This window comes from Rhinolophus sinicus, linkage group LG18 (assembly GCF_036562045.2).
Source record: "Rhinolophus sinicus isolate RSC01 linkage group LG18, ASM3656204v1, whole genome shotgun sequence".
NCBI classification, from domain to species: domain Eukaryota; kingdom Metazoa; phylum Chordata; class Mammalia; order Chiroptera; family Rhinolophidae; genus Rhinolophus; species Rhinolophus sinicus.
The window spans coordinates 15,764,873-15,786,377 of NC_133767.1; the positions used below are offsets into that span (position 1 = coordinate 15,764,873).

Below are 21,505 nucleotides of genomic sequence, written 5' to 3' on the forward strand. Positions count from 1 at the left end.
GCTGCAATGGACACCCCCAAAGTCAGACAGAGAGATGCGTCACCTTTGATAATGCAGGGGAAATAGACCAATTCCTCAAACACCGCAAACAACCACACTCACCCAAAACGTAGTAGATACTGAGTAGTCCTATAATTATTACAGACCTTGAATTTATAGCTAAAAATGTGAAAGAGAAATGTCCAGGCCCTGGTGATTTTACTGGTGAAATCTACCAAACATTTAAAGAAGAAATAATACCCAACCTCTTCCAGAAACGAGAAAAGGAGGGAACCCTTCCCAATCCATTTTATCAGGCCAGCATTACCCTGAGACCAAAACCAGGAAAAGACAGCACACGAAAACTACAGACCAGCATTCCTTCTTGAACACAGACAGAAAAATCTTCAAAAGAACATTAGCAAACGAATCAGCAAAATATACAAAGAATGACACACCATGACCAAGTGGGTTTCACCCAAGAACGCAAGACTTGTTCAAAATTTCAAAATCAATGAAAAGACTAAATTAAAACCATACAATCATATCAATAGCTGCAGAATAAAACAGACAAAATGCACATTGCTAAATGATAAATACCGTATTTTCCCATATATAATGCACACTTTTTGGCCCAAATTTGTGAGGGAAAAATAAGGACGCACATTATACATCGGTAGTACTAATTCCGTATCTATATAAATGCTGCTAATTCTTTTATTTATGTTTATGAGTGAAAAGTGTAACTAGACATCAATAACGATATCTGTATGCAAATTATACCCTGGAATACGATAATCGGTTTTGTTGAACTTGCAACAAACTTGCAACAACAAAGAGTTCTTGGCCTTCTATGATGTGTAAATATGGTAAATTTGTTACCAGTACATAATATTTCTTGTACCTTGTATCTGTTCTTGTGTTTTGTAATTATTTGTTACATAAAATTCCTTATATCATAATATGCTAAAAAAATAAACGCTAAAATTCCTTTATAATACAAAAAACAAGTACCTAAATATAAACAAATAAAAATTTGAATTAAGAAATTAAAACAAAAGATTTTTTTTTCCCCTGAAAGTTTGGGCCAAAAAAATGGGTGTGCATTATATACAGGAGCACATTATACACAGCAAAATACGGTAATTTTTAAGTACAAATAAAATTCAGTTTATTGAGAACGACATTCTGATTTTCTGTGTCTTTGGTCACTTTGCCTGTTCTCTTAGCTTCTTAGAAGGGTGTGTTCGAGTCCCCAAGGACACTCGCACTGTGCCGTCCATCTCACCTCATCCCTGCCTGTCACCTACCATGGTGGGGTCGGACACGCAAACAAGCAGGCAGTCCCAGCCTATCATCTTGTCAGATTCTTAAGACACTGCAGGTGGCACAGATGACATCTCACCCTCGGGGCTATCCCACCGAGAAAGCCAGCAGCACACTTTATACCTGCAGTCTGAGCCATCCCACCCCCAGGCCTCGCTCTGAATATATTTATTCATTTCCTTATTTCTGGTGTCTTCCTAATTGTTTTACTATTAAGGCAGCATACACTCGTGTGGAGATGTCGGAAAGCCCAGGAGATGGAGAAGAATGGCATCTAAGCCTGGCACCGGGGCACACGGGTATTTCAGAGGAAGGGGCACGCACTCATGTAGAGTTTTGGGGGGCAGGAGCAGAGCTGCCCTGGTCCTCAGGATGGAGGGAGCTCAGGAAGCAGGAACCGTGGGGTTCTGGATGGAGAGAATGCAGGGGGAGCAGGGCACAGGCACTGTCTCCCCTGACACACCTGCACAGTGGGGCCGCTCACTGCATCTTCAAGGTGAACTTAGCTTTTGACAGGGAGAGAAGACAAAGGTGAAAACAACAAAAACCACCCGGATGCAGTCTTCCTGCGGCTCACACATGGGAAGAAGGAAGCTGCCTCACTCCTGGCTGCGTCCTGACTGCAACTCAAACATCCTCTCTCCTGGATAAAGTCGTCCCGAGTGGCTGTGGGAGGAGGGCTCGGCAGCGAGGACCTCGCTGAGCCCCCTCAAGGGCTGAGCCCACTCATGGCACTGGGATGTGTGTCTTCAGGGTCTCTGTCCTGTCGGGACGCCTCCAAAACTGGAAGGTGACCAGTGCTGGCCCAATGGCTAGTGTGGGGCCACCACTGGTAAGAGGCAGTTCACGGGCCCCTGGGGGTGTGAGGAATGATGGGTGGGGCCCCACAGTCACCCCAGGGGGGAACCTCACTCTACTGGGGTGCTCTGGCAAACAAGTCAGGCCTTCTGTGGGGACAGAGTCCCAGAGAGCAGTTTCCAGGCTCTCGGCCTCACGTGGGAAGGTGCTGGCTCAGGTAGTAGATGGTCATCAGCTGTGACTATTTGGCCATCAGCTGTTACCGGTTAGCCATTAGCCACTGATGTAACTGCCGTGGCTGAGCCTGCAAGTGCGGGATTGCAGTTAGCAAGTGGGGTCGGTTGGGAGAGAAGTGGACGGCGGGTTGCGGATCATGTGGCTCCTGCTTCCTGTGTCTCCAACTCAGCTGCCAGCGAGACTACAGTGGTGTGACTCCCCTACCTATGGCTCTGTGGGTGTTCCTTTTTGGCCTCACCATGTCCTACACTCTTATGTGGGGAGCGGGCGCTGAGACCCCACATGACAAACCCCTGCCCAGCTTCTGCATATGCCTGGGGTCTGCTCAGTCTGCAGCAACAACTTTCTGGGCAGGAGAACACAACTCCCAGCCCCCGTTCAAAGAGCATCACCCCAGGGGACCCCGTGCCCCACGGGGTTCCAGAAACAGCCTCGTGGAAGGCCCAGGGGTGCCTGAGCCCCTGTGGTGCAGGGGGGTGGCTGGCCTGAGACCCTAGGCAGCTCCCTTCCCGCCTGACACGTCCAGCTGCTCAGGAACCCCTCCACGTCACATCCAAACTCCTGACACCCGTCCCCCCAGCTTCTCCCTCACTCACAACCATTTCCAACATTTGCCGCAGGCCCCACCACAAAACACACCCCGAACCTCAGCTCCATCTGTGCCCGTTCACTTAGAGGAAGGCCGGCTGGACCCCACAGGCCTCATCCCCCACCTCCTGGTGCCCCAAAAAACGCCGCCCTCACTCCTCCCGGGCCTCTGTCTGCAGCTCCCCACTCACACTGACCTTGCCCGTGGACCCCTCCTCGCCATGTCCTCGTCTGGCCCAGACCACATGGGACACCTGTCAGCACCGTCCTTGGAACTCCTGCACGTGTTCACCTGGTTTCTCCTCTGTTCAGGAGACCTCAGAGGAGCTCAGTGTCTGCCACTGGGAAACAAATGGCTGCAGAAACCCATGCGCTGGTGCACAACCAGGTGTGAAACAACCCGGCAACCTGCAGACCTTGTGCGCAGGTGTTCCCTCTGTGAACGGCTCACCTCCAACAGGTGGGGGGCGACCCCACAGGGCAGCACCCGCCTCAGGCACAGGTTGGGGAGGCCGCTTCCCCAGGGAGAGGGGCGGTCAGGCTGCGAAAGGGCTCGGCAGGTGGGGAGCAGGCATGGGGTGCCATCCCAGCGGAGGGAGGATTAGCCCACACCCTTCGCAGCTCAGGTCCCACCCAGCCTGCGGGCTGCAGCGCCCCCTGGTGTCCACCCAGCGCAGGGCCGCCCCCGCCAAGCCCAGGTCACTGGGTGCCCCGGAGCAGGACCAAACCCGCCCAGAACTGAAGGGACCTGGGTGAGAGCCCCCACCTGGGCCCCCCACCGCACACACCTACTGCACACACGCCCAACCCTCATCTGCAAACATACCCACACACACACCTGACCCCTGACCCCTGCCCCGGGCCCTCAGGGCTCCCTGCAAAACCGCTCCCCATAGAAGGAAAATAATACACTACGACTGAGGGGGATTTATTCCAAGGCTGCTTCACTATTAGGAAGTGCATTCATAAAATTCACTACATGGACAGATCTAAGGAGAAAAATCACATGAGTCTCTCCATCAGTGCAAAAGAAGCCTTTGGCAGACTCTAATGCCTATTTCTGATAAAAATATAAACGGGGAGGGGGGGCGGCCGGATGGCTCATTTGGTTGGAGCGCAAGCTCTTGACAACCGGGTTGCCGGTTCGATTCTCATATGGGCCAGTGAGCTGCGCCCTCCACAACTAGATTGAAAACAACGACTTAACATGGAGCTGATGGGTCCTGGAAAAGCACACTCTTCCCCAATATTCCCCAATTTAATATATATATGTGTATAAACACACATATATATATATATACATATACAGTAAGGAAACTAGGAATTGATAGATATATTCTTAACATAATAAAATATATATGCTTTTTCCTAAACCCATCGCCTCACTGAATAAGGAAATGCTGGTGTCATTCCCCCTAAGGTCAAAAAAAAGACAAGGTCAAGGCCGCCCACCATCTCCAGGCCTCTGACTGGGGCAGAGGCATCGGACGGGAGGACTCAGGAGCAGCAGACAGGAAAAGAAGCGACATGGCCCCTACCTGCGGAGGCGCTGGTGCACACCTGGGACGCTGCAATACTGCCATCCTGTTGAACGTGTGATGATGAAACACTGAGAATCCTGCGAGTCCAGTACAGGCCCCGCCTGGCACACACGGCTGCTGAACACTAGAAAAGGGGCTAATGTGATGGAGGAACCAAGTGTTTGGTTTCATTTCCTTTTATTTTACGTCCACATAAACTTAAATGGCCGCAAGTGACTGCCAAGCCCTAGAGAATCCATGGGGGGAGGGACTCAAACAATAAATGAAAAAGGCACGAAATTAACACACAGAAATCAATAGCTTTCATACCCACACAAAACAACCACTGGGAAGATGCAATGGAAGAGTAGAGAGACCGCCATCAACACAGAAACCAAGAAGATGAAATACTTAAGAAGAAAGCTGACAGGAAGTGTGCCAAAGTCATAATTGGGACAAATAAGGGCATCTGAATATGAACTGCAGATTAGAGACCGTACAGCACTGAACCGAGCTTAACATCCAATTGGACCACTGCACCTCGGGTGTAGGAGAACTTCCTGTTTTCAGGAAACACCCTGAAATATTTAGGGCGAGGGGCACCGTTCTGTAACTTAATCTCTGAAGAGGACGCAGCAAACACACTAACACGTTAACATGGAGACGATGGGGAGAAAGGAGTATGTTGCACTGTTCTCGCGATGTTCCCCGACACGTGAGATAATTTCACAATCAAAGGTTACAGAACTGAATGACACGTGGCCACGTGCTGTGAGCCAGCACTTCCCTTGCAGGAACTCAGGCTATACTGGCACCTGTAAGTGCGGCTTCCAGAGATATTCTGTTTCCAGCCTTGGCGATTCCAGACTTTCTAAATGTCGACCGAAGGCTAAATTACCTACTTTCTTGTGGTTGCTTCTTAGGATGCGACCACAAGAAGGCTGAGTGGGTCGTTGTGCGGATGTCAGAGCCACACCACGCGTGGCTGGGTGAAGAAAACAGAAGGTGCAGAGAGAGTGGATATGTGTGCAAGGGGGCTCTGTGCATTTGTGCACACACGCGCACACACACACACACACACACACACACAGGACCTCCCAGGACACCCAAGAAACATCACAATGGCCGTATCTCCGGGAGGAACCAGGGGCGCTGGGGTTGGGAAAACTCATGTTTCAGTGCATATCCCTAAAAATTAATTTTTAAAAATGTAAATGGTTTTTGACACTGTCAAATATAAGATGACACAGCTGGGTCCCTGTTGTGGGTTGAAACGTGTCCCCAGAAAGCCATGTGGAAGTTCTAACAGCCAGTATCTGAAAATGTGACAATGTGACCTTATTGGGGAATAGGGTCGTTGCAGACGGAATTGATTAAGATTTAAGATGAGGTCAGGTCATCTGGGAGCAGGGTGGGCCCCGATTCCAAGGGCTGGTGTCCTTGTAAGAGAAGGGGCACAGATGGGGGGGGGAGACAGCCGCGTGATGACAGAGGTGGAGATGGGGTGATGAAGCCACAGCCCAGGAACGCCAAGGGCTGTCGGCACCGCCATTGGCTGGAAGAGGCAGGAAGGAGCTTCCCCTGCAGGTTTCAGAGCGTGGCCCTGTGACACCTTGGTTTGGGACTTCTGGCCTCCAGGTGGTGGGAGGGATGTTTGGTTCTTTGTCAGGTGGCCGTGGGAAAGGAACACCCACCCTAAAAACAAGCACAAATGCCTGAGTCCCGTGTGGCACAAAGGCCTGGGTATAGTCAGTGGGGACAAATCTTGCCCTGCGTGTCCTGGTCCAGTCACCCTCACCAGATGTGGAATCTGTCCACCCGCAGCAGCTCGAACCACCTCTGCTTGTTCAATGCAAATGTGGACGCTTTCAAATGCTAACCAGGACGCTCAGGAGGCTCCAGAAAGGAAACAGCATCGTAGGACCAGGACCGGAGCAAAGCTTGTAACAAAGGAAACAGGGAGAGAGGAAAAGGGCCTGGAAGGGAGGCTGGAAGCAAGGAGGAGGCGATACAGCGGTACAGAGGGCCCGCCATCGATGGTGACTGGTGACGCACCGTGTGACCAACAGGGGCAGCAAACCGGAGAGGGTGTCCAGTCAGCACGGCAGAGAGGTGACCAAGCCAGGACAAGCAGCCCAGCTGACAGGTCTCCACTGTGTCAGCCTGAGGGACCCCGCGGGGGGTGGGGGGGGTTGAATGACCTTCTGACATTCGGAGGAAACTCAGTGGCAGGTGCAGAGCAGGGTGCCCATGGCAAACATGGCCTCCACCTGAATCTGTAAATCCTGGCATACTCTGTACATACGCACGTACACGCAAGCACACGCACACACCCCCACCTCTGAGGGCTCCCCAGGCACCCACGATGCCGTTACCTAAATGACACTATTCCAAAAAGACAGGCAATGTTATGACCTCCGATTCCTAGAGGAGGAAACTGAGGCACGGGAACGTGACTGGTTATGAGCAGGAAACTGAGAAATGAGGGCTCTGAACCACCCAGGAGCAGGATCCTCGCTGAGGAAGACGCGAGTCACAGACACGGAGGCAGAACGCTCGAATGAGGCCGAGGCATCGGTGCGAACGCCCGGTTTTTCATACAAATGGCTCTCGATATAGTAACACATACAAATGTGTGGGCGCACATTCACATTGTCCTTCGCTGTCCACCGAGGGGCCTAGAAGAAGTGGCACCCCAGGAATTTCATCCACTAAAGGCCCCAAGGCGGGTTCCAGGGCTGGGCGGGGACCGCAGAAGAAGACCTGACAGTCTTCAGTCCCAGAGAGTAAGGAAGGCGCCAGAGAACCAGGGGCCCGCACAGGCCAAAGCCCCAATGCCCAGAGCATGACAATAAAACAGGAAATTGAGTGAAGGAAAGGCGAGTTTGATGAGGAACGGGACATTTGCCGAGTTCCCAGGTCACCAAGGGGAAAAGAAGCCTGTGGACACCACACTGACGGAGAAACCCAAGTGAACACCGCGGGACGCGGGCCCCTTGCAAATCGTGCCCTCCCGACAGGATGTGCCAGGCAACGATCCTGCTCAGAGGCACCCAGATGAAACACGCATCCTGAGGCCACATCAGACAGACCCAAACTGGGACAACCCCACAGCGAGGGCCGCACTCTTCAAAATCTGACCATCTGCAAGTTGACGCAGGTGCAGGAGCCGGTGCAGACACAGGTGGGAGACATTCACACGCTGGCCTGTTCCTCCCGAGCCCACGATTCGCCCCAGACTTGCACGGGGTCCTCACTTGGTGGCTTGGGGACTGCTGACTGGTCATGGCTTCTCCCCTTCCCCAGAGGACCTACAGCAAGGATTAACTTCTGTGTTGACTTGGCTTTGGTTTTTCCCAAGAATTGAGTGACCCTCCCCCTTGGCATAGAGACTCAGCTCAGAAACCAGGCAGTGGTGCTAACCCAGGGGAAAGCCCCCAGTGACCTTCTTGCTGAAGGCAAGAGCATTCAGAGAGGAAGAGCTGTCACATCGGTGGGGGGGTGGGGGGAAGCCGGGGAAGGACAGCACTGGTCTGAAGTCAGCGCCAGTGACCGGCTCCCAGAGGGAAGAGAACCACGGGGACCAAGGCGGTTTGGCCAGAGCAGTAGCTCTGGGCTGGGACTAGCAGCTCTCTCGCCCAGGAGAACGCCCTCCCTCTCTCCCCAGCCGCCCCCACTTGGCCAAGATGGGCACTTCTCACAGTGTTTTCTGAAGCTATTTCTCTACACTCCAGTGGGTTCTCAAGCGGCATCAGATGGGACCCGAGGCACGGTCACCCCTACTGCGGCCAGCGCAGGGACAAGCACACAGTCAGTACCAACAAAGGAGTCTGCCGCTCACCCCTGACCAGCAGCACAGCCCGTCTGCCTCTGGGGACTGATCTGCAGTGGCCCAGCCGGGCTTCTGGGAGCAGGGAGCGGGGCTCCTGGGCAGACCCTGCAGCCTAAGCCCAGCTGCTCCTCCCCGGGGGCCGCCCTCCCCCGGTTCATCCTGTCGCCCTGCCCCAGGCAGAGGCCTGGTGTGCTCCAAACTCACTTCTTCTCTTCTTTGTCTGTATTTTCTCTGGAGCCCGACCCATGGGCTTTCCTGCATACTCTTTGAGATAAAAATCAAAAACAAATCTTTAAAGGCCATCTCCAAAAACCACAGAATGGCTGGAATTAAATAAAAATAAAGCTTGTGGTTTTCCTCTCAGGAACTTCCTGCTTATCTGAAATGCGTTGAGTCAGCAGCGCCTGGGAGCCCAGGCGGAGGTTCCCGGGGGCCTCAGCCTCCAGATGGGGTCAGGCCTGCCGGCCACGGACACAGCACAACAGCCTTCTTCCCGCCTATCAGTTCTTCCTCAGAAAGGCTCTGCCGCTGTTCCACCTCAGCCCAGAGGACGCGCGCCCAACAGCAGACGCGCTCAGCCCTGTTGACAAGGCCGGCCCAGCTTCCTTCTCCTGACTTATCGGGTCTCCAAGCTTTCACCTCCTCCCCACCCAGACCCTCACGAACTATACTCACAGCACTTCTCGCCAATGCGTGTTTTCTCCTGACACCAATTCTCTAATTCTCTGGACACCACCTGGGTGTCTTACAATTTCCCTGAGTTCTGACACTATCTGCCCGGCGTCAGTGCAGACCCTCAGGCTGAGGGCTCAGTCCCACAAGACCACCCCCACTTCAGACCCCGGTCACAAGTCCAAGTTGTCACCTGTGCTTGTGACTGAGCAGCTATAAATCGGGGTTCCCACGACCTCCTCCTCGGGTTCCATAGTTTATCAGAAGGGCTCACAGAATGCAGGGAAACACTTCACTTATGTTTACTGGTCTATTACAAAGGATACGACTCGGGAGCAGCAGACAGAAGAGACGCACAGGGAAGGGGTGGGAAGGGCTTCCATGCCCTCTCGGGAGCGCCACCCCCCAGCACCTCCACATGTTCACTACCCAGAAGCTCTCTGCACCCCTTCATTTCGGGGTTTTAGAGGTTCCATTATACAGGCATGAGTGAGTAAGTCACTGGTCATTGGCCATCAGCTCAGTCTCCAGCCCGTCCCCATCCACAGAGGTTGGGACCGAAAGTTCCAACCCTCCAGCCACACTTTGGTCTCTGGTGAGCAGCCTCCATCCTGAAGCCTAGGGGTCCCAGCCCCCCTCCACCTCATTAGCTCACAGGAGACGCTCATCACTCAGAGATGCAGGGTGTTAGGAGCCAGGTGCCAGGAACTGGGACAGAGACCAAATATGTACATTATCCCACAGTTACCTTCTGACAAACATCACACTGGTTTTTTGAAAGCCGAGGTCCATGAACACTTTTTTAATCTACAGGTGGAGAGATTGAACTCCAACAGAGACCGTGTGCAAACGTGCAGTTCTGCCTGTGGTCCCTCCTGCGGACGCTCTGCCTGGACTGCCGTCTGAGCGCCACGTCCTGGAGCGTCTCACAGACAGCAGGAGAAGGCAGACGGCGGTGCGGCCTCTCTGTGTCCCGAGGACAGGTCACCCATGTGTCATGGAAGGAGCCCCATGGAAAGTTAAACGTAGAATCTCCACGTGGCCCAGCGCTTCCACTCTTATGGGACACCAGTGCCACATGCACACTCTTGTCCACACAAAAACTTGTACACAAATATTCGCTGTAGCAGGAATCATGCCAGCCGGAGGTGGAAACAACCCAAGTGCCCCTCAACAGATAAACACAGTGTGGTCCAACAAACCGTGGAATATTATGCAGCTTTAAAAAGGGAAGGAGGGGCTGGCCCGGTGGCTCAGGCAGTTAGAGCTCCATGCTCCTAACTCTGAAGGCTGCCAGTTCGATTCCCACATGAGCCAGTGGGCTCTCAACCACAAGGTTGCCAGTTCAATCCCTCGAGTCCCGCAAGGGATGGTGGGCTCCGCCGCCTGCAACTAAGATTGAACAGGACACCTTGAGCTGAGCTGCCGCTGAGCTCCCGGATGGCTCAGTTGGTTGGAGCGAATCCTCTCAACCACAAGGTTGCCAGTTCGATTCCCACAAGGGACGGTGGGCTGCGCCCCCTGCAACTAGCAACGGCAACTGGACCTGGAGCTGAGCTGCGCCCTCCACAACTAAGACTGAAAGGACAACTTGACTTGGAAAAAGTCCTGGAAGTACACACTGTTCTCCAATAAAGTCTTGTTCCCCTTCCCCAATAAAAATATTTTTTTAAAAGTGGATGAAATATATGGTGATGGAAGGAGAACCGACTCTGGGTGGTAAACACACAATGGGATTTATAGATGATGTAATACAGAATTGTACACCTGAAATCTATGTAATTTTACTAACAATTGTCACCCCAATAAATTTATATATATATATGGCCGTAGTAAAAAAAAAAAAAAAAATGGGCAGAGGACCTGAAGAAACATTTCTCCCAAGAGGACACAAATGGCCAACAGACAAGCAAACATCACTAATCATCAGAGAAATGTAAATTAAAACCACATGGAGATACCACCTCACACCTGTCAGAATGGCCATCATCAATAGATCAACAAACAAGGGCTGGTGAGGATGTGGAGAAAAGGGAGCCCTTATGCACTGTCGGTGGGATTGAAAACCACTAGTTTCAACCACTAGTTTCCACACTAGCCACTGTGGAAAGCAGTATGGAGGTTCCTCAAAAAATTAAAATTAGAGCTTCCATAGGATCCAGCAATTCCACTTCTGGGTATTTATCCAAAGAAAACAAACACACTAATTCAAAAAGATCTATGCGCCTGTATGTTCATTGCAGCATCTCTAGTAACAGCCAAGATACGGAAGCAACCTAGATGGCCATCAATAAATGAAGGGATAACGAAGATGTGATACACACACACACACACACACACACACAAGAATATGATTCAGCAGTAAAAACAAATGAAATCTTGCCATTTGCAACATGGATGGACCTAGAGGACACTAAGCTAAGTGAAATAGGTCTGACAGAGAAAGACAAATACTGTATGGTTTCACTTACATGTGGAATCTAAAAAAACAAAATGGAAACAGACCCATAGATATAGAGAAGAAGCTGGTGCCAAAGGGGGGGGATGGGAATTAGGAAAAAAAAAAAGTGAAGCACTGCCACACACCACATGGATGAACCCTGAAAACACGATGCTGAGTGAGAGAAGCCAGACACACAAGGCCCCGCGGTGTGAGACTCCGTTTATGTGAAGTGTCCAGCACAGGGAAATCCAGAGACAGAAAGTGGATAGTAGTTTCTGAGGGCTGGGGGCTGGGGGCGGGGAAATAGGGAGTAATATTAGTGGATATGTAGTTTCTGTTGGGGATGATGAAAATATTCTGGAATTAGATGGTGGTGGCGGTTGCACAACGTTGTAAACGCGCTAAATGCCACTGGATTGTGGAATTTAAAATGGTTAATGTTATATTATGTGCATTTCATCTCAATTTAAAAAAAAACCTGGTAAAAATCCATTGGTTTTGAATCATGGAAAAGTGGCAGCGGAGCAAGTGAGAGCGGCTGCTGTCAGATCCCTTCTGCTGTCAGGGTCCAAGGACGGAGGCTTCCACCAGGGAAGGTGAGCGGCGGTTCCTGCACACATTTACTGCTCTGCAGGCACGATTCTCGGGACACATGACTGACTCAGACAACCAGGACAGGGGACAGGTCGATTGCCCTGTGAGGCTGCCAGTCTGTCCCTCCCCTGCCCCTTCCGGAGCGGCAAGGCCTTCACCACCTGGGCATGAGCTGGAAACCAGCCTGTCCTGACTGAGGGGCCTACGAAGGCACTTAGAGGAGAAGGAAGGGCTCGGGTGCAGGAGGCCCTGGGCGCAGGGTCAGCCCAAGGCTGCACCTGCGTGAGCTCACGTGTGTGCATATCCGTGTGTGCTCACATGTGCACTCACATGTGTACATATCCATGTATTCATGTGTGTGCTCACATGTGCGTGTCTGTGTGTGCTCACATGTGTGCATGTCCATATGTGCATGTGTATGTATATCCACATGTGTACCCGTGTGCATACCTGCATGTGATCACATGTGCGTGCATTGTTACATTCACATGTGCATGCACATACATGTCCATGTGTTTACGTGTGGTCATTGCGTGTGTGTGAGCGTGCTTGTGTGCTCTGAGAAAGTGGGCTCATCCAAAGGAATATCACGTGAGCTACAGATTTAATTTTAAGTTTTCTAGTTGCCACACACATTCAAAAAGTAAAAAGAAACCTGAAATTTATATTAATACATTTCATTTAAACTGACATATCTAAAACATTACCGTTTCACCTTGTGAGAAATATACAAGTTATTCATTCACCGTCATCATGATTTGTGCCGTCTTCTCATCAGATGTGCATTTAGCGCTCAGAATGCCTTGGGCCTGGCCTGCCGCATTTCTGGGGCTCAGTGGCCATGTGTGGCCGCTGGTACCTTGTGGGCAGCTTGGCTCCGCGAGGCGGCCGGTCTCTGCTCACTGCTGTGTACCCGGCTCCTCCTAACATGCCTGGCACAGGGGAGAGTAAATGGATGGCAAGTCAACCAACAACCAAACCAAACAGCCCGTGGCCGCCACTGGCCTCGCAGGTGATGACAAGAGGTTGACAGAATGACTGTCAGAACGGCCGTCATGACTGGACCGGCTCCAAGGTCGGGTCCAGAGCCCGAGGGGCAGACAAGCAGACCACAGGTCACTTGCCAAGTTCCTTGGTCCTGGCCCCTCCACCTCTGGAGTTTTACTAGTGTCCCCTAGTCTCCAAAATTTCCAAGGTATTTGGGCAACGGCATCAAGAGACCAATAAAACTGTCCATTAAAACTTTCCTTCGGCTGCCAAGGGACACCCTTTGGGACGACATTAAAATTCAGGGAGGGGTTGGAAGGAACGCCCTCCCGGTGGGTGTCTGTGTGTCTGCAGTGACTGCCAAGACACACCGCAGGAAGAAAAAGGCTCAGAGAGATTCTAGAAGGTTTCCATCCCTGGGAAAGTCAGCTCGTTTATGACCAGGTCGTCTGACCGCACATTCCTCTAAGCTCAGAGAGAACGTGTATGCTCGACCTGCCGGGAGAAGGCGTTACCCGCTGTCTGAATGCAGCACAAAAATCTCCTTTGCTGCAGACGGGCTTCTCCTGCTTCTGTAACGCCCATCTTTAAACACGATTAATTTAAGATGTTGCAACATCGGGTGGGGGGGAGCGAGGCTGTCTGAAATTTGCTCAAAGTCTCTGCTGAATTCCCCGTGGAATTTAATTTAAAGCCACTGGCCCTCGCGCGTGTCAGGCAGACATCAGCGTCTCTCACACCCTCTGTAACCAATGACTGCCTAGCGGTCTCCCCTGATGGCTTCCAAACGATGACCTATCTGCTTCTCTGTCGGATCTAAGCCCATTTTTGTGCAGACTAGTAATCTTTCCTTTCTTGCACTGATGTGGTAAGAAATAACAGCTGCTTTTAAAATTCACCATCCACGCAGGGGAACAGGAGCTAGCTGCTTATCAGAACCTGGCTTTGCTAAAAAGTGCCTAGTTGGGAGGCAAACTCTTAATTCTGTTTCGATGAAACAGACAGCCGGTGAAGTTGGCCAAGAAGAGCGAGAACTTAGGAGAGAAAAGAAGAGACAGCCAAGGAACTGGATTAATTTCTGTTGTGTGTCACAATGTTCTAGCAGCTTACAACTGTAAAATTCTACCACGCTTTAGGAAGAGAAGAAAAAGCACACGTACCCGATGCACAGCCCGAGGCCCGAAGCTGTCCTAGACTTGAGAATTGGAGCAAAAGCAAAATCACACATGCAATAAAAGCAGAGAGGCTCAAAGGAGGTGCTGGCACATCACTGATTTTAATGAATCAACACCCTCGGGTGCCTGTTTGCCGGGAACCGAGAGAGAAGTGAAGGCTTTCGAACAGAGCAGAGGAGGGAGGGGTGAGCGGTGGGGACTAAGAGCCACCTAATTTTATCTGGCTTCTTTCCAACAATAAAATCTAATCCATCATTTTCTCCGGGTGAAAGCTCTTAACGAAAATTTAGAGAGTGTGACTGAAATTTCAAATTCTCCGGGGGTTCTGATGGGAAGATGTCTACAAGCCTCCCAGAACTCACTCCAGCCACACCTGGCAAGAGAAGGGCTGCGTGTGAAGCCCTGGGGCTGCAATGTGGCTCCGGACCTCTGCACCCCTTGCCATGGCTGGAAACATCCCCCAAAACCAGGCCAAGCCATGCTCATGTTTACGTCTCCCAGTCTCCTCCTGGCCTGGGGACGATGAGGTGTCTCCTCCAAGACCCCAGTTTCCATCTAAGCCTGTAAAACCCACTGGAAAGAGGGGGATGGAGCGAGGCAGATCCTCAGCTCAGCCCAAAGCCACACACTGTCACCCATGCCACCACCCCGTCACCATCCTCACTCAAAGACAGGCAAGGAGCTTTGCTCTTCTCTGATGTGTAATCATCACCTCTATTTAGTTCCAGATGTTTCCGCCACCCCAACATGAAACCCTGTGCCCACCAGCAGACCCTCCCGACTCCCCTCCCCCAGCCCCCGGGAACCACTATTATACTTTCATCTCTATGAGTTCGCCTGTTCTGGACGTTTCATGTAAGTGCAACCCTACAATAAGTGGGCCTTTGCGTCTGGATTATTTCACTTAGAATAATGTTTTCCAGGTCCACCCATATTTTAGCGTGTATCAGTGCTTCATTCCTTTCTGTGGCTGAATAATATTCCACTGTCTGGATGGACCACATTCTGCTTATCCAGCCCCCCATCTATAGACACTTGGGTTGTTTCTACCTTTTGGCAAGTGTCAGCAATGCTGAAATGAACATGGGTGTACAAGCCTCTGGTCACGTCCCTGTTTTCAGTTCTCTTGAGTATGTACCTAAAAGTGGAGTTGCTGGATCGTATGGTAATTCTATGTTTAACTTTTGGAGGAATTGCCCGACTGTTTTCCACAGTGGCTGCTCTATTTTACATTCCCACCAGCAATGCACGAGGGTTCCAGTTTCTCCACGTCGTCCCCGGCACTTGTTACTTTGCATTTTGTGTTAGAATCACCATAGTGGGTTACGCGGTATCTTGCAGTGGTTTTGATTTGCATTTACTGAGCATCTTTTCAGGTACTTGTTGGCCATCTGTCTATCTTCTTTGACAAATGTCTTTTCAAGTCCATGACACATTTTTTAATAGGGGTGTTTGCCTGTTGGTTGTTTCCACTTGTCTTTTTTGAGCCCCTGTAATGTACAGGCTCTGGGTGTCCCCTCCCAGGGTCCTGATGGGTGGGAACCCTGGTGTTCGGTGAGAGGCTCACAGGTCCCCCCAGCACCGCCCACCCCATGGAAGATGCAAGGCCAACTGAGGGGCAGTGACCTTTGGCCAATGTTTGGAAACATTGGTGGGAGGGGTGATCCCAGCCTTTTCATGTTCTCCCGGGCACCCCACCCTTGTTAAAGATATTTGATCAAAGGACATTATTGTCCAGTATACTTTTATTTTCTCGTAGGAAGGATTATCTACTTAAGCCAGATAATACAGAACAATACCAGATGTCACCAGCAAACTTAAAATAGTGGCAAATATCAAATGCCAAAGATGCCTTCTACCGTTTCAGAGTTGAGCCACCAAGTCTGTTCCCTACACAGCAGGCTCAGGATTTCTTTAATTTTCTGCCCATGATAAACAGGCAATTTGGACTCATTTCCACAAAAGCGGGGCCCATGTAATTCTCAACAGATGCACTCTAAGCACACAAGATGCTACAGAGCCGTGTTAAAACACTGCATTTTAAATCTCTTACATTCCAAAGTATCTCTCCAGCCTGGTTTCAAAGAAGCTACCTGAAATTCATAAACCATGTTCTTCTGTAGCTACATGAAAATAAAGTTTCTGATGATAAACATTCTAAGTCATGTCAGCCTACCTCCGTCCAGGGAGAGGGCGGGTGTTGCTTCCAGGAAGAGGTGTCACGGCTGCTTGTGTTCGGGTTGTTCCCGGGTCCTCACTGGAGCTGGCTGAGTCCCTGGTGTCCCCTGATGCCCCAGGCAATGAAACCAATGGACTCGTGGTTCTCCATGAGCACCAAGGAGATGACAAGTTTGGGTGCGGTGGTGGCACATGGCTAACCCCCTTTCATATCCTATGGGGGACATTTTGAATCCAACCTGTACCAAAAACAAGAAAAACTGATTTTTTAAAAAATGTGTCCAATATCTGTAGCCACCCAGGACTATTATAAGCCATCTGCCCCACAGACATGTGTGTCCTGTCACTTCTCCACAGACTTCCTCTGGCTTTCACTGGGGACCTCTTTTTTCACCATCGCAACATGACAATATTTTTTTTCCTGAGGAAAAGCCACCATTTGTCTGCCAAGGGGATCATCAGCAATCTTGATTTTTCCACTCATTCTGGTAAGTTTTACAAGCATGTCACATATAAGGGGAGTAGGAGCAGATACAGGGTGTGGAGGTCCTCAGTCACAGCGCCCGGCCCCAACCCCCACTCCCTCCACCCCCCATCCTGTCACCCCCACACCCACTTTTGGCCAGGTAAGGGAGCCTCTGTGGTAAAGGAGGCTATAGGGGAAGTAAAACCTTTTCCTCTACCCTTTTAGGTTCAGTGACTGGGGCCTGTGGATTAAACTGACAAACAACATATTAACAGAAGAAAAGGTTTAGTCACATGTACACGGTAGCCAACAAAAGTAGCTGGCTCAGTAAATGGGTTCACTTAGATGCTTATAATATTAGTAGGGGTAAGGGAGGAGGGAGAAAAGAGTTCTTATGGGAAGAGCAAATATAGGAAAGACAAATGGTTTTTAGGGGAACAATTGAGACATAAGCAAGTTTGTGGTAATGTTTGCTTACATAGGTATCAGTGGTCTTTCCGTCTCCTTCAGGGCCATAAAATTCCTCCAGAGAAGGGATTTAAGATAAGTTTTTTTTCTGGGTGGCCAGTAAGCTCAGTTGGTTAGAGCGAGGTGCTCTTAACAAAGTTGCCGGTTCAGTCCCCACATGGGCCACTGTGAGCTGCTCCCTCCACAACTAGACTAAAACAACTACTTGACTTGGAGCTGATGGGTCCTGGAAAAACACACTTAAATAAATAAAAAAGTTTTTTTTTTTAAAGTAAATTTTATTTAAAAAACAAAAAGATAAGTTTTTTTCTGCTATTTCCCCTCTGGGTGTAGATTGCCCGAAAGAAGAAATTGACAGCAGCCTTATTGCCCAGAAGTTGCCGTTTTTAGTCAAATAAGGGAAACTCCAAAAAGGCTTCTTTCTGCATCTGTTGATTCTCAATTGCCTTCAGCTCAAAATAATCCTCATGCCAAAGTGACATATTTGGGGTGGCATATCCGGATGCCCTTAACCATAATATGTTCACCCCATCAGCTTATTCCAAGTGGAAGAAACTCTGATGTGTTAGGAGAGGAGCTTGATTTTTTATTGTCACAATCATTTTTATCAGGCGCCCTAAACACAACAACGGTTTCACTGAAAGAGTGAAGCGAGGAAAGACGGATGCTGGGGGTGATGGGAAAGGCAGCGCATGTCGGCAATCCACCTGAGCCCCACTCAACATTTGGTTTGCTTTTCTGAAAACGAACCACAAAAGTTTAATTTCTGGGGGGCAGGGCTGGTTCTGTTTCTGCTTTAAATGCTTGAGGAAACCTCAGCTGGGGAGGCCATGGGGTGAAGGGGAACGAAAGGCAGAGGGTCTGGAACAAACTGTGACTTGACAGAAAAGAAGGGTCAAGACACGCTCTCACCAAATGCAGCGAGAGCTGCTGTGGTCACATCATGCCAGGCCCACGAAGGCACCTCAGTTGCAGGTCCCACAGATGAGGGTGTAAAACTGTCTATCGGCCCGTGTCTGAGGGACAACGGGAAATACAGGCTCATTAAGAACATCTATTAAAAGCCAGGTGCCTCCATTGTCACTCAGCTAAAGACATGTCAGTGGTGAGTGGAACCAAACTCACTCTTTCTGGGGGAGGAAACAGGCTTCACAAACCAGCTGCACCAGAAGCAGCAAGGTGTGAGGCCCAGATGGCCATGGGGTTCCAGGCTGCTCCTACCCAAGTGCTGGGCGAGGGAAGAAGATGGCCTGGGAGTGGGTCCCAAAAGGTTCAGGTCTCCCAGCACCTTCTCCAACAGCCAGTCCCACCCAACCCACTCGGCCAAGTGTCACCTCAACCCTGCCTATGCACGCTCTCCCCTCTCCCCTCCTGCCTGCTCCTGTGCAGCCCGGCCCTCAGCAGGAGCCGGTCACCTAGGACCAGCAGTGCTGTACGCAAAGCCACCCTCCATTGGTCCCTCTGCACCAGCAGAATCACGGTCTTCAACCCTCACCTGGGTCCTAAAAGGGAAAGCTGGTGAAAGCAGCACCTCAAGGGCCTGAGAAACCCCCACAGCCAGGGTGAAGCCCCCCCAGAAAAGCCAAACGAGCATTCTGGGGAGGTGGAGGCCTGAACACACGCTTACCTGAAGGGCAAGCCCAGCGGGAGACAGCAGGCTGGGTGGGCGCGGGTGCCCAGACCCTGGAGCACTGAGCAGCAGAGGCCGGGAAGATGCAGGATGTGTACTTCCTGGAAAGAGCCTGGCCACGGGGGCTCTCCGGTGGCTCTGCTCCCTCTGAGATGAGGCCCCAAGCAGGAGGGGATGCAGGGTTCCTCTCCAGGTGCTCTCACCTGGTGCTTCTAGCCAGATCTTCCCACTAGGGTCTCCCACCAGGCGCTCGAGTGTGTTGGGTCCCATTTCCCTCAGCCCTGCTTTGTTGTTGTTGCTTCTAGGACACTGCGCTCCCCCAGACTGGGGCTGCTGTCCCTTCACATGCTCGTTCCCTTCTTCCCTCTCCCCTCCAGGAGGACAGAAAGGACCCCCATGTCCCTGTCCCGCACCCCGCCGCCCAACCCCACTCCCTCTCAGGGGAGGAAAGCGGGACCTACAGAAAGGTCATGGTCCAAGAAACACTCACCATTTCCCCACCTAACCTTCAGAAAAACAGACCTCAGCTGAGGGGCATCCTACAGAACTGCTGACCAAGCAGCCTCAGAGAGGTCAAGGCCAAGGCACGGTCCCAGCCCAGAGGAGACATGCAGGCCACACGTCATACAGGTCCTGGAACAGAAAGAGGACACTGGGTAAGAACTAAGGAAATCTGGATAAAGGGCTGACCTTAGTTCGTAAACACTGTCAATGTCGGATCATTAATTGTGACAAATGTACCACAGTGTGGCAGAGGTCAGCAGTGGGGGCTGTGCAGAGCAGAAGGTATAAGGGAACTTGATTCTTTCTGTGCCATTTTCCTGTAAACCTAAAACTTTTCTAAAACAATAAGTCTTTTTTTTTTTAAGTAGTAAGATTCCCCCATACTCATACCAGCCCAGTCGCTCCACAGACCCCAAAATGTAGAAGGACCATTGGAGACCCTCGCATCCCCTCACCCGAGAGTTCCTGCAGGATTTGGGGATCAGCTCCCCCATCAGCCCCACTCGCCTGCAATTCCTTTGGGGGTTTCTCGAGACAGTGTCTTCTGGGAATCCCCAATAATCTGGGCCTCAGCGAGACTCCAGGGGGCAGCTTCTTAATGCTCAGAGTGACCCTGATTACAAATCCAACTGCTGTAAGCTTGTTTCTCCCCATAAATGATACGAAATATTTTATTGTATAACTGACCCTCCTTGTCGTCAACAAAAGGAATCAAAAAGCATCAAACTAATGTGGACAGAACACCAAAAAAGGGCGTGAGATGGCTGTAACTGGGTCCGAAGCTGAAATGATTTTCATAGGACTGCAGAGAACTGCCTTTTCACACTCCCATTCTTTTTTTTTTTTTAAAGCTTTTATTTATTTAGGTGTGTTTTTCCAGGACCCATCAGCTCCAAGTCAAATAATTGTTTCAATCTAGTTGTGGAGGGTGCAGCTCATTGGCCCATGTGGGGATCGAACCCCACAACCTTGCTGTTAAGAACACCACGCTCTAGCCAACCGAGCTAACAGGCTGCCCCAGACTCCCATTCTCCTGAAAGTATATGGTGCTCCCAGGGCCACACGACAGGCAACGTTGGAACAGATCAGAGTGGAGAATGCAGCTGTTCCTTTAAGAGATCCGGACAAAAGTAAAATGATGCCTCTAAATTCATTATGAGAAAACAGGGCTGTTTGTTGTTAAAATGTGATGTTCACACCTAGTGGATTTATTATTGTTGGTTTTAAGTGAAAAGTACAAATGTAACAGATTTCTTCGTTTTCATTTCTAACGCAGTTTATACCCATGTCACCACGTAACAGAAACTTGAAATGTGTAGGACAGTTTAGGGGTCTTGCGGCCAGAGCCTGGGCTGGGCTGGCTGCCATTCAGAACCCAGGGTGGCACTGGCGTGGGCCTGCGGCTCCACCTAGAGGTGAGGGCCAGGCAGCCGGGGACACCAGCTGACCGAGGACGCCATCCACCACGCCAACAAGAGGGGCTTCTGTTTTCTGAGTTAAATGGGTGCCATGGAAAGTTTTCGAGAAATGTCTTCTTGGGATGCTGCAACATCAGATTCTGTCCTGACAGGGCTGGGACCCTCCTCCAAGATCCAGCCTCACAGACCACGGCCCGAGGCCCTGCTCTGGGTCCTCCAGATAATGTGGGGCACATTTGTCACAATGTGCTCTATTGGCATATCTGCCCCCCTTAGACTTTGCCACGTGCACATCCCTGCCCCCACCCAGGGCCAGGCAGGGGGCTGGAGGAGGAAAGGCGGGCACTGTGAGTACACGCTGACAGGAGGGGACATGGAAGACTGACGAGGACACACAGAACAGTAACGGGCTCACCCTGGGCACGTGGGTGTCAAGCGGCAGCCCAGGCTGCACCCACTGGATGCCAGTAGCACCCCGGTCATGAGGAGCAGAAATGCACCCAGACATTGCCCAGGGTCCCCTGTAGACCTGATCGCCGCCTACACTGTGGTTCGTGGGGGTGAAGCAAGATGAGCTGTGCTGTCACAGGGAGACCCGGCTTCACAGGGTGCAAACACCACAGCTCTTTCGCTGCGCCGCACTCGGCGATTCTGTCTCCAAGCTGCCCCTCCCCGCGCACCCAGAAACCT

General features: G+C 51.0%; 1 long non-coding RNA gene across 9 annotated transcripts in view; it reads right to left on the minus strand.

The window, feature by feature from the left end:
• The window catches only part of LOC109460634 (uncharacterized), a 54,204-nt gene that overhangs the window by 20,012 nt on the left and 12,687 nt on the right, over window positions 1-21,505 (minus strand). For 3 of the 9 annotated variants that reach the window (XR_012493210.1, XR_012493211.1, XR_012493214.1), the window contains 7 exons: window positions 19,416-19,526; window positions 18,891-19,040; window positions 18,176-18,279; window positions 17,274-17,489; window positions 16,328-16,568; window positions 11,874-12,921; window positions 7,528-10,344 (listed from right to left, as the gene is read on the minus strand). This is a non-coding gene — a long non-coding RNA (uncharacterized LOC109460634). Of the gene's footprint in view, window positions 1-7,527; window positions 10,345-11,873; window positions 12,922-16,327; window positions 16,569-17,273; window positions 17,490-18,175; window positions 18,280-18,890; window positions 19,041-19,415; window positions 19,527-21,230; window positions 21,361-21,505 lie in introns of those variants that run through there. The other 6 variants (XR_012493217.1, XR_012493218.1, XR_012493212.1 and 3 more) reach the window with 5 other exon arrangements.